Source organism: Octopus bimaculoides, chromosome 7 (assembly GCF_046866305.1).
Source record: "Octopus bimaculoides isolate indiv1 chromosome 7, ASM4686630v1, whole genome shotgun sequence".
Lineage (NCBI taxonomy): Eukaryota > Metazoa > Mollusca > Cephalopoda > Octopoda > Octopodidae > Octopus > Octopus bimaculoides.
The window spans coordinates 67,671,489-67,686,161 of NC_142934.1; the positions used below are offsets into that span (position 1 = coordinate 67,671,489).

Genomic DNA, 14,673 nt, shown 5'->3' on the forward strand with positions numbered 1-14,673 from the left:
ATGTTCATAAGAAAGTTTTATGGAGGGGAATGTGTCTCACATAAACGAATTATCTGATTTTCTACTGAGAGTTAATATTATTAACTTGATCAATTTATTCTATTACATCACAACCAAAAGATCAACTTAGTGCAGATCAAACATAACAGAACACCTCGTACATAACAATAGGAAACTATAGTTACTTGTATTGTTGTATTGGACATGAGACTTAAGGTACAATATAAAATTAGGTCAAATGATATAGCTATTCATATAATGAAATATTATGATATAAGTGTACGCAGGATATTCTTTCATATAATGTTAATATACGACACTGTTATGTAACAGGTCAATTCCAATAATAAATATTACAATCTTTATGCAATAACTTTATGTTTTTTACAAAGTGGTACAATTTATATGACCACGTTGTGTAACACCTCAATTTCATTGTAAAAATCAATCTAGCTCAGTGCAATCTCGTCTATAAACGTTCGACAGAATTTTTATTCTGCATCCTTATCACTTTTTCATCGCAGAATATGGCAGAAACAAATAAGACTGTAAATTGTATTACTTGACGTATCTATAACATAAAAGAACGTCTCAGTTGTATTTCGCCTAGATATACTTTATTCTTGGAGATTAAATATATTTATATACCCTTTATTTGAATGTTAACTAGTTATCGATATTTTCGTACGTTTTAGCTTTGTTTGATATTGACGATGTTTTGTCTCATAGAAATCAGGCTAGACACGAACGCACGCGCACGCGCGCGCACACGCACAAGTACAGACCTGTGTGTGCATCTCTATATATAAAAATGAGAATGTGAGTTTGTCTGTATGTCTGTTTGTCTGTGTGTGTTTGTGCGTGTGCTTCCCTAAAACTCGAGAACTACACAACCAATTTCATTCAAATTTTACACATGCCTTACTTAGGGTTCCGGTTGTGTTCTAGTCAGAAATATTTTTTAACTTCTTGCATATTTCGAGCCCACAGAAACATCATATCTCCTCCACTATTTAAGTATTACGTGTCAACACTGAAACAAAAACACTCATGTCACTTTAAAAATGAAACTATTCCAGTAACTGAAACAATCACATTTCGATACTGTAATGACATATACTTTCACTTTAATGGTGTATATATATATATATATATATATATATATATATATATATATATATATATATATATATATATATATGTATATATATATATATATATATATATATATATAGAGAGAGAGAGATGTATATGTATACATATAGATGTATATGTATACATATAGATGTATATGTAAACGTTTATGTATAGATATAGATATATAGATATAGATCTATATGCATACATATCTATGTATACATATGTGTAGATGTATATATATATAGGTGAACATCTAATATGTACAAATATATATATCATATCTCCTCCACTATTTCAGTATTACATGTCAAAAGTGAAACAATAACATCACTCTACTGTAATGTCAGATACTTTCACTCTAGCACTGAAACTATTCCACTATTTCAGTATTACCTGTCAAAAGTGAATCAATAACATGTCGCTACTGTAATTTCAAATATTTTCACTTTAATACTTTCAATTTCATACTGAAACTTTAAAGTGAGACTATACTCTCACATATATACAGACATACTATTAGACCCAAGTTAAAAACATTCCCAACAATTCAACATTTCTGGTTGATATTAACACCCCCTATCCCCAATAGGAACCTTCATTCCCACATTTTAGAGCTCCATGAGCTCCATTTAGCAGGAGCAAAATCTTTTATACAGGTCCCAGAAGACTGAAATTTTGGAATATGCGCGGAAAGATCAATAGTATGGGATACATGTCTCATGATTAGAATTTTTTAGGGTGTGTAAAGAGGGAAAGAACCCTCCTGTGCAATTTTCAGGAAATTCGAATCATATGTATTCCAGTTCCTTACAGAAAATATAACAGAAAAGTTTCATTTTTCAATTGCATGTAACACGGGCAACGCCGAGTATCTCTGCTAGTATGTATATAAATATATGAATTATATATATACATTCAAAGTTATGGTACTCGAAATATCACACATGATGTAGCGCTTTCCGAAGAACCCATACACACGTACAAGTATAATCACACACACAAGCACAAACGCACACACACATAAATGCAGACACAGAAACACAAACACACACATCCACATGCTCATGTCATTATTGATTCAATTCTTAAGTAATCTGTATTGTTCATTAAATAGATATTTTATTTAAGCAAATACGAGTCGACAAAAGTACAAACATGCAAATTAGGTTACCCACATCAGTGCTGAACAAATTTATGACAACTTGAATGTACCAGTTGATTCACGCTTCTAACTGGAGAAGGTAATCAGATGCATATTCTCTACTGTGTAGTTAATATATTATAAAACGGTCTATCTGGAAACACTTTCATCTTTCCGGACATCAATCACATAAAATGATTATGTTTGCATATTTATTTTATCCACGTGAAATTTCTCTAATATTTAAATTAATTTCAGTTTTTATTTACGATCTGCTGCGCATATCAATGTAACCGCACGCGGACTGTTGACGATTTTTCTCATTCTTCCTTCTACCTTTTGGACTTTCCTGTCTTTCTTGTTTCCGATAAAGAGCTGTGCCCAAAACTTAAAACAACAACTCTCTTCCTTCACCTGTATTATTAATACATTGTTTATGCTACGTCCGCACTTTCGTTTATTTTTCTTCTTTTTCTTTTGTTCTCTGTTTCATGCATTGACTATATATATATATATATATATATATATATATATATATATATATATATATATATATATATATATATATATATATATATATATATATATATATATATATATATATATATATATATATATATATATATATTACATTATATCAGCACAGCTCAATTCGACCCAAAACAACTGGTATTGCCAGTTGGTAACATTAGGCTGTAGCCAGAATAATAAAATAGGAGCTTTCAAATACGTATTCAAAGCGTTTCTCGTAAACGAACTTAAAGGATATATATATATATATATGTGTGTGTGTTGGTGTGTGTTTGTGTGTGTGGTGTATGTATGTATATAATAAGAAATAATGAAAACTGATAGATATGTATGTGTCTCTGTGTGTTCGCGTATCATTGATTTCCATTTTCCAATTAAGCGGCTATTTGTTTGAGTTGGTAGCTTTAAAGTATTTGACAGCTTTCAAATAACTTCTGGGAACGAAAAAAGACAGCATGGGTTGTGCCGAGTAATAGTACATATTCTGATATTTAGATATGTTTAGCTACGTTTGAGATCAAAACCTATCGGCTTCTACTCGATTTACTTCTCACGTCGGTTTTATTGAATAATTATCTGTAGTATAGTACTGTTGTCTTAATCGACTTTTCTGAGTCTGTGGATTTGTATCATTCCGCTGATATGACGGCTAATCAGAGTGTCAGAATATCCATCTGCCTTGATGTAAATATATATGGCTATATAGAAAGAAAGCGAGAGAGATGTTTATATCATTTTGCGTTAGTCCTTAGTCTGTAACCATGTTGAGCAAACCTGAGCAACTACACATTTCAGGCTAGTACTTATTTCATCGATTTTTCTTAATAGTCGCGCTGTTTTATAAAGAATTAAAGTGATATGAGATGACATTCTGGCTTACAACGGTGAACATAACAAAATCACTTAGACGGATACGCAGACGGTCAACACTCTCTCCTCTCTTGTTCTTTCTTGCTCCGTCTCTCTCACTGTATGTAAGAACATATACACATGCATCTTTATATAAATATATATATTAATGTTTGTTTTTTATGTCGCTGTATAGATAAAACAAGTTTACATTAAAGTAAAGAATTACTCAGTACCTTTTGCACAGTATATACTAGTAGATTTAACAAAAATAGCGATGTGAAAGATTTGGAAGTATCGACCTCCTGGCTTTCATCTGATTGTCTGATAAAGTAGAGCAGACTGAAACATCGAAATCGTTGTCAACACTATACTTGTAAAAATGTTATATAAATGTTTATATATATATATGTGTGTGTGTGTGTGTGGTGTGTTTGTGTGTGTGTATTGTTTGTATGTATGTATGTATGTATGTACGTATGGTATGTATGTGTGCGCATGTATGTATCTCTTTATCTATCTGCATATGTATATATATATATATATATATATATATATATATATATATATATATATATATATATATATATATATATATATATATATAATTTGCAGAATCAGAGACAAAGAGATAAAGAGAGAGGGAGATAAAGAGAGAGGAGTTTTAGAATTTATAGCTATTACATCACAGGCATACATCATCCGAGTTTGTTCAATGAACTATAAGGGCGCCGCGATACTTCATAAACACGTCATTAGCTCGCAATATATGCGTTTGTGTACAGAACATGACCGAAAGTAATTAAATACGGTAATGCATTTTGCGCTACGTTGCAGATATACAGCCACACAAACACAGATACGCACAAACGCGCGCGTACACAGCCATGTTTGTGCGTATTTGTGTGTGTCGCCTCGCGGGTGCGTATATGAGCGCGTGTGTGGACAAGTATGAGCTCTGCATGCTTGAAATCTCCGTATAAGAATTTCATATACTGCATTATATATCACAGACAACATTTACTCATTTACACTGTTGAACTTCTTTTATTCTTATTTATTTCTTTCAGCCATTGTTCGATATATTGTTTAAAAAATTGTTGCTTTGAGATATGTAATATTTGCTACTTTAGTTTCTTGTACAAATGGACACGTAAACGTACTTAGTGACTTTCGAAATTTCTTGTCGTTGTAAAAAGAGATGTACTATTCGAAGCCGTGTTAACTGCGGTTTCAAACATGTTCAAACCTGCTATTTATGAAGTCACTTCCCAACAATGTGGTTTCTAGTTAAGTCCCACTACATTGCTTCACTAGCAGGTGTCTCTTGGCTTCAGCAATGCAGTGTAAGGAAGACGAAACGTGAAATTACGGAAGCCCGTTTTATCTATCTATCTATCTATCTATCTATCTATCTATCTATCTATCTATCTACCTACCTACCTACCTACCTATCTATCTATCTATCTATCTATCTATCTATCTATCTATCTATCTATCGATCCCTTTTGATCGACACACCCCTACTTTTTTTTCCTTCCCCCTCTCAAAAAGAAAAGCTCTACATTGTATTTGTCCCATCTTTGTTGAGCCCGGTGTGGCTAATAAAAGAAATATATCCATCTATCTACACACACACATACACACATACTTGTGTGTGTGTGTATCTATGTGTGTGTGTGTGTGTATGTGTGTGTGTGTGTGTGTGCGTGTGTGTGTGTGTGTGTGTGTGCATACATCTTCGTTTGCTATGCACTGTTTCACAACTAACGTTAGTTTGCTGGCATCTTCATAAATAAGTATTTAGGCAAACCATGACCGACTTAAAAAACCATGCCGTGAGGTTAATTTGTTCGGCTTAAACCTACGAAGCGCTGGCTAAGCCTGATCACAGTCCAGTGACTGAAATTAGGAAACGAGTTCTAAATAAGTGCATATTATATGTTTATATCTAGATTTTAAGATTTCGATAAATTTGAAAAATACCTTCAACTGCTGAACTCAAATTGGGAACTTTAATCAAAAGGAAGAGATTATTTAACTTAATTTATTTGCGTTTGCCTATGTCGTGTTGACGATTCCCAAAAAGAGTGGAATAGCGCTAGTGTAGTAACGTGGAAATGATGATGATGATGATGATGATGATGATGATGATGATGATAATGATGATGATGATGATGATGAAGATGTAGGTGGTGGTGATTTTGGTGATTTTGGTGGTGATGATGATGGTGATGATGATGGCAAAACAAAACATTTGAAACTGAAGCGCAAGCGAAACAAAATTCTCACTTCAGGATTTCGATTATATTTTTAGAATTTTTTTTTAATATAGAAGACATACGATAGCGGATGTAGATCCCCGTGTATTTGTGCGCGACGGTAGCGAGAATTTAAAAAATGTATCCAGCTGCTATAGTGCTAAGCACCACTTGAAGAAATGAAAACTGGGAAAATACTTCTAGAACGTAAAGATATATAATATAAATATTTAAGTCCTTATTTTAGATTATGCACATGCCACACAGTAATCTGGTAATGGTTAAGTCTGTACATATTTCATTTCATTATCATTAATACTTGTTCCGCCGACGTCGACTTTGCCATTCATCTTTTTGGGGTCGATTAGATAAGTACCAGTTAAGCACTGGAGTCGATGTAATCGACGTAATCTCTTCCCCTAAATTTGAGGCCTTGTGCTTCCCGTAGAAAGGATTATTATTTATATGGGAGAATATACAAAAAATAACAACAGACGAGGACAGGTGGTGTAAATAACAAAAGTATATATTAGTATGACGCTCGGGAATACGGAAAGTCTTTGACGTTTCGAGCTACGCTCTTCAACAGAAAGAATACGGAGACAAGGAGAAAAACACGGAGAAAAAAAAATTGAATAGTGTTCAGTCAACGGTCAATCATAATAATGGCCGATCATAACAATGACTGACCGGAAGTTAGAAATTCTTATTTCAGGAGAGCTAAGAAAGGGGGAGATAACAAACGGTGATCGGGAACGAGGGGCTGTGTGTGGGAGGTATAATTACTCAAGGCGGCGAGCTGACAGAATCGTTAGCACGATGGGCAAAATGCTTAACATCATTTCGTCAGTCTGCCCGTTCTGAGCTCAAATTCTGCCGAGGTCGACTTTGTCTTTCATCCTTTCCACCAGTGCCAGTTGAACACTGAGATCGATGTAATCAACTAATTCCTTCCCCTGAAATTGCTGGCCTTGCGCCAAAATTTGAAATTAATTATTACTCTAGGCAGTGAGCTGGCAGAATCTTTAGCCTGCTGGACAAAATGCTTCGCGGCATTTTATCTGTTTTTCCCTTTCATCCTTTCGGGATCGATAAATTAAGTACCAGTGAAACACGGGCCGATATAATCGACTAGTTCTCCCGACAAACATTCAAGACTGGTGCATATAGCAGACCACAATATTAATAATTATTGAAAGGTAGCGAGGTGATAGAATCGTTAGCACCGCTGATCAAAGGCTTCACCGTACTTTTTACCTGCTTTACGCTCTTAGTTGAAATGACGCTGATGTCAATTTTGTTTTTCTTCCCAGAGTAGAAAGGCTTGTTAATAATCATTCAAAGACGACGAGCTGGTAGAATCGTTAATTCGTTGGACAAAATGATTTGCAGCAATTCTTCCAGTTTTACACTTTGAGTTAGAATCCCACCGAAGTCATCGTGCCCTTTTCGAGGTTATTAAAATAAGTAACAGTTGAGTCCTGGGGTCAATTTAATCGACTTAACCCTTCCCTAAAAACTGCTGGCATGGAGCCTCAATTAGAAACTATAATCAATGACTCCCTTTCTTTTTATTTTATATCCATTTAATCTTAGTAATCCCTTTAAAAAATTAAAATGTAACGTTATATCAATGCTATATGTTGTTAACTTTAAATAGAAGACAAACCTCTCTGTCGGATATGATGTTCATGGATATGATATTCATGCATTAGTCATTAAAAATAGTTAAGTATCTTTTATTTATTTATTTATTTTTTCACATGAAGGTCATAAACAGAACTGAACTGGAAAAATATATCTCATGTGAGTTAGAATGAAAAAAGCGCAAAGTATCACAAAGCACGAACTGATTTCAAATCTCAACAGGTGAAGTTTCTTATTTAATACATTAACCAACTTAGAAATTACTGAACTAGGATACGTAATTAAGTGATATTTAACTCACATTTCAGTCATATTTATGTCATCGCATATATTACAGTTTTGCTGTAGCGAAATTCGTAAAAACCATGTTTAGATCATAATCTGAAATATTATCCTACTTATTTCTTCTCTCTTACTCCATTTTTCAACTACTCATATAGTAGGAAATATGTAGATGCATATAAATAGAACACCAACCCGTATTTCCTGTTCCATACAACACTGCTCTAGGCGCATACACATATAGACATGTATACGTATACACTGTTTTCTATTATTTTATATGGATTAGAATATATTGATGAATATTTGAGTATATACGGGAAATGAATAAATATATAGACATAAAAAAAATTGTGAATCTTCCCCTGGAGAAAACAAAATAGTATTGACATTATTAATGAAAAAGAAAACCGAGTTCATAAAATATATGGAAACAAATGTAAATGTTGCCAGGAACAAATATTTACACTCAGACACGCTCACACACACAAGACGTATTTTACACAAGCATGCATACACCAGTTCTCATCCACGAATATTACTTTACACAAATGCACAAACACACATACACACGAACACTCTCTCTTTCTCACTTTCTTTCTTTCTTCCTTTTTCTTTTTTTCTTTTTCTCACGCACACAGAATTTACAAACACGCGCACACGGCAGACGAGTACATACCTTAACATACTCGAACAAGATTACATGCAATAAAAATTTTAGTAGTTTTTTTTTGTTTTGTTATATTCATAGAGTAAAAGGTCTTAAAAAACTAGTTTATATTTAGAAAATCTATATTTAGTGAATTGTTGAATATTTTACTTTACGCTGTGCGAAAAAGAACGATGCCAATGAAGATTATGAAAATGGTGTCAATGAAGAAAATAAAAATAGTACTTTTGTGGATATATTTGTTTACATTTATTACATTTCTTATTGCCGTATTGTTGTTGTTGCTGGTAATTTTATCCTCTACCACACCTGGAAGTGAGAACGCAGGAGTCAAATGGTTTCACCGCTTTGCAAATCTGAATGTGTAGTAAATCAGCTTCAATTTATAGTATCGTTTCTTTCGAGGAAAAGTGAATAGAAGTTAAAGATGTGCTTTTGAACTAAAAGTGTGTTCTAGCAATGCTAAAAACCTAAAGGCAAATTGCATACATATTCACGTGTTTCTTTTAGAGGCGCTGCAGTATTATGATTAAATCTACTCTTTATCGAATGATTTACGATGATTCCCCGGGATAAATTAAGGAAGCCATCAGCATATGTACACACATATATGCACATGAATTTATATATATATATATATATATATATATATATATATATATATATATATATATATATATATATATATATATATATATATATATATTATAAGTTTCAGCTTAGAGCTGCGGCTATGCTGATGCACCACCGTGTTGCTACACTGTTATTACAGGGAGCCTCTTACAATATGTGGCACTTGGTGAAGAATGGAGTTTGATTTAGCAACCCTCATTTGCACCTCCTGCCGCGAGGTAGGTTCATCGGGGACTCTCGATAGGAAGAGGTCCAGCTTTGATTTAAAAACCCCTACATCTACTTTGTGCAGATTCCTCAGGCTCTTTGGGAGAATATTAAAAAGCTGTGGGCCCCTGAATCCCAAGCTGTTGCAGTAACTGGTCCTGAAGCGCGATGGCATTGCTGGGATCTTTGGCACTATGCAGTGTCGTCCCGTTCTGGTATTGGTGTAGCTTTCAATGCCAAAATTTGGCACAATATATATACAGACATATATATTTAAATATATATATATATATATATATATATATATATATATATATATATATATACTTTCTTATATACACATATGCATGTGTGCGTCTGTGCGTGCGTGTGTGTGCATGTGTATGTGTATGTGTGTGTATTCTTTTACATTTTAATGTGTTTCAGCTCAAAGGTTGCAGCCATACTGGAGTACGGTGTGTATTGTCATCTTTTGAATGGCTATTCTTTTGTGACCAGCTTTTAGAGAATGAGGGAGTTCGATATCGCAGCCCTCTTTTGAGCATCTTGCTCTGATGTAAGTTCATCTGGGGAACCTGGACAGCAGGAAGTCAAGTTGTTTCATGAAAATATCCAAGCCTACATTATGAATGAATTTTAGATGTTTTGGTAAGACATTAAACAGCAGTTGGGGTTTCAAACGCAAGCTATTGTTGTAGATGGTCATTCACTCTCAACGGGTTATTTGGAACAGTGCGGCGATGTTCAGCTTGAGGGCTGGTATAACTTTCGATGTCTAAGTTTGGTTCCAAACACTCTAGGATCTTCTTTATGTATGTATCACCCCATATCACTTCTGTCTTCGCTCCAGGGAATAGCATCGTGACTTTTTCAGTCTTTCCCAGTAGCTCAGCTTTCCCATTCATGCAATCCTCCTGTTATAGAACTGTTGACTTACCTCAAATTCCGCTATTAATATGATACTGTGAAGTTACCATAGTTTAGATCAGTAGTCCAGAAGGCTCGGGTCAAATATCCTCCTTAGAACCAGCATGGCGTTTTGTTCCGTTGTTCTGAAAGTTTTCAGAATCCATCAGGGCATTTACCTGCACACAACAACCATCTTTGTACCTGAGTGGAGACGTCGTTGCTCATATCAATACGCAGATCACGTACTGTATCTGACTACTTTTGGTACAAAGTATCTTTGTTGTGGCTTATTAGCGCCAGCTGATAGAAGCAGAGGACTTGAAATTTTCCTGCATCAAGCTGCCTGTTGTTTTTTTTTCGGTTCATTTATATATGGCATCCGTATCTTCTTGTATAAGATTAGCATCTAATGATACCTTAGCTGCTGCTTTTACTACATTTGTAAACGTGGATGTCAGTGAAACTGATGGTAGTCCGAAAAAGCTACCATAAAGAGCAGCAGCGACAATTCGGTTTCCTGAAGCACTCCATTCGCTATTACTGTCTCCTTAGAGAGGATACCATTGGCTGCAACAGTCTGGCTTCTTTCTTTTAAGAAATCATGCAGCCAGTTTCCCACCTTTCCAAGTAAACCGAATGATCGTAGCTTGTGACGTATCATGTCGTGGTCAAGCATATCAAAGATCCTTGTAAATTCGAGATACACCTCATCCACGTTGAGTGATTTATTAATTGTTTCAACAATCAGTAATAATGCTGCAGAAGCGATGCTGGGTATCAGGGAGCAACTCAGTATTTAGAAACATGATAAACATCCACCTGACAATGATTTGCTAACAAGTGAGGTTTGAGAGACAGGCCTATAATTTTTAGTATCTGCTCCCCTACATCCTTTATGGATAGGATATTCTTTTATTCTTTTGTTTTTTATTCTTTTACTCGTTTCAGCCATGCGGCTGCGATCATGCTGGAGCACCAACTTTCTGGTAAGTCTCTTATTTGCAAGGAAGCTTGGAAGATCACTGGGGGCCTTACTAGAGCCCCCTTTGCATTTTTTAGAAGGTTTGCTAGGAGTTTATCAGGGCCTGTATTTGAGTTAAGGTTCATTTCATTAATGACTGATATTAGGTGTTACCTCTATTTCGATGTAATCAATAATTGCCATCTCTTTGTGGAGAACTGTGGTGCCAAAGAACACAGCAGTGTCCCAACGGAGTTGTGATTTTCTATTACACTTCTAGTATTTCGCTTAGCCAGTGAGATGCTTTGGTCAGTGTATCATTTTCTTCGGACAATGGCACTATCTTATACCGTACTGAAACAGATTATTTTGCATATCTATAGAAGGCTTTAAGGGTTGTCGTTACATTTTTTACAGCCCATAATTCTTTTTCTACCCTCTAATTTTCTGAGGTATACTTAAATTCACTTTCAATCTCAAATAATTTTAGTTTACGATAAGATTCTTCGAAATCATTTACTGACTCGCTTAGACAGTCTGGGATAATTGCTCGTTATCTCATTAGATTCTTCCGGTTCCCGGGAATTATCCTTTTCTGCCGGTTTGACATTCTCTCAGGAGCAACTTTACTTCATATGTCAAAGATGGTTCTCATTAAGTCATTTAACTTTATATTAGTATTTTGCGAAGAGAAACTACTTGGCCAGTCTTCTTCAATGACCTTTCTGAATATCATTCCATACACACATACACACACACACACACGCACACACACACACACGCACACACACACAAACACACACACATACGTATGTATGTGTGTGTTTGTGTGTGAGTGTGTGTGTCTCTCTCTCTCTTTATATATATATATATATATATATATATATATATATATATATATAAAACTGTATATGCTGTACTATGTTTGGACTTACATTAGCACCTGCGCTCGTTGCATTAGTGTAACAGAAACCAAAAACACTATTTACAAGTACACTGTTTATGCCAAGCAGAACATGCAGTACAGAATGCTGTTTATTGTTCTGATCACAGCATAGTGTGTTTATAGAGGTAATATGTGATTTCATTGCAACATACGGTGTTAGCTAAATGGTTATACGTATGTTCTATAGCACATCATAGGAAGACACTGATAGTACAAAAGAAAAACGTGTATATGCACGTATATATTTACATATATGTACGTATGTATATATGTGGTTATTAGCCTGTCGGTGTCCGTGAGTCTGCTTGTATATGTGCGTAAATATAGATGTGTGTGTGTGCGTGTTTGTATTTGTGTGTCTGTGCATATATGTATACGCTGTTTATTTTGTCCTCTATAACCACACCTAGTCCTCCTGCTTCAATGGGATGACCAGTCTTTATGGAGAAATCTCACAGGATCTTGTAATTTCATTCTCCGTCAAAGCGTCTGTTTCGTGCTCACACCACCTTTCTGCTGCTTTGAAGCCATACACTCGGCTAACATCCCAAACAGTGCACTTGTAAAAAGTGCTTTTGTTTGCAACGCAGGTGCTAACATAACTCCAAACGTAATACAACATATACAGTTATATATATATATATATATATATATATATATATATATATATATATATATATATATATATATATATATATATATATATATATATATATATATATATACTGCATTCAGTATATTTCTATATTTCTATATTTCGTCTCTTTTCTTGCAGATTCCATATTTGCTGTCTGACTGAGATTTGTCAGATTTTTTTCTAAAGGCATTTTTGCGAGTCGCTATAATTAGCGTTTCTGTCTCTCCTTTCAATTTATTATTATTATTATTATTATTATTATTATTATTATTATTATTATTATTATTATTATTATTATTATTATTATTGTTGTTCAGTAGTTTTATTTTTATAACGTGCTTTCACTTCACTACCGAGCGCAGCTCTGTTCGCCTTGGGTATGTGCTGTGGTTTGCTGTGGTGCTCTTATGTTTACTGTATTGAAAGTGGTTTGCGTAGAATGTGTGCAGTACCCAGTAGTGCAATTTTCTGTATGTTATATATATTTGTAAGTCCTGGTGTTTTTGTTATGTATTTGTCTGAATATTTTTTTATTATACCTAAGGCACCTACTATGATAGGAATTGTTTCTGTTTTTAGATTCCACATTCGAGTTATCTCTATTTCCAGGTCTTTGTATTTTGAAAGTTTTTCCATTTCTTTTACAGAAACGTTGTCATTTGCTGGTATTGATACATCAATTAGAAAGCATTTTTTTTCCTGTTGCAGTACCAGGCAGTGTCTCTCAGTTAAGATCAGAAGTCATGAGAGACACTGAAGTGGGAAATACGAAGTTTGAGGTAAATGAAGGGAGTTGACGTGATACCAGTGCACTTGGAAGTATTAGCACTCAACTACCTGCATGGCTGAAAAAGATCGATGAAAGTGTGAAGGTAGAACACCTACTAACATCAGTATTGCTTGGTACGGCTGACACATTCCATCATACCCAATAAAATAAGCTGTGTGATTTCATGTAGTAGTAGTAGCAGCAGTAGTAGTAGTAGTAGTAGTAGTAGTAGTAGTAGTAGTAGTAGTAGTAGTAGTAGTACAAAGCGGAGGAGGAGGAGGAGGAGGAGGAGGGGGGTATGTATTGTTATTCATTCATTGTTGAGCAACGTCAATTACAAAGATAAAAGAGAAATGATATATGTGTGTTTCTATTCATATTTCAATGATTGGCCATTAATCGCAATGGGAAACGAACAATGTGTAAACCCTCATTTTTAAAGCTATGTTTACGCCCCTTGAAGATGTTTGAAGCATGGGAATATCGATATAATTTTTCATACTCTGTGTTGACCACTCAGATTGATAACTTTAGTTGTTTAACCTATGAGAGATGATTTATGATCTGGCCAAAGTTGAGATTAATAAAATTCCCAAGTATCGCATTGAAAGTTTCAAAATGATAAAGCTGCTCACTGCTATGAATCATAAAACAGTATGGTGTAGTTTGAATAACGGTCTCTTTAAACTGTGGCATCTTGCCAATAAATTTTAATCTGAAGATATCAAAGTAGAACTTAGGGAAATTAAAGAATTTCATGCAATTTGTGTTTTGTTCATTGAATAAAAATATTGATATTTTTAACGGCTCCAATAAAAAGATGGAAGCTAAAAACTGAAAACGTAAAATGTCTTTATATCATCTATGTTTTGTATATCTAGGAATGCTATCATTTTGACCAAAAAGTACTCTGTAATCTACAGTAACATTTAGTGAATCTACGACTTGTAAATGAGGTTCCCATCTACTCATGAATTGTTTCTTTATATTTACTTTGTTACAGATAGTAAAAGAAACAGCTAGATATAGTATTCACTTTTAGGAATTGTCAAGTCACAAGAAACTGTATCCACTAATACCTGTCTAACAT

General features: G+C 34.4%; 1 protein-coding gene across 2 annotated transcripts in view; it reads right to left on the reverse strand.

The window, feature by feature from the left end:
- The window catches only part of LOC106879128 (BTB/POZ domain-containing protein KCTD16), a 105,336-nt gene that overhangs the window by 21,640 nt on the left and 69,023 nt on the right, over nucleotides 1–14,673 (reverse strand). The window lies entirely within an intron of this gene.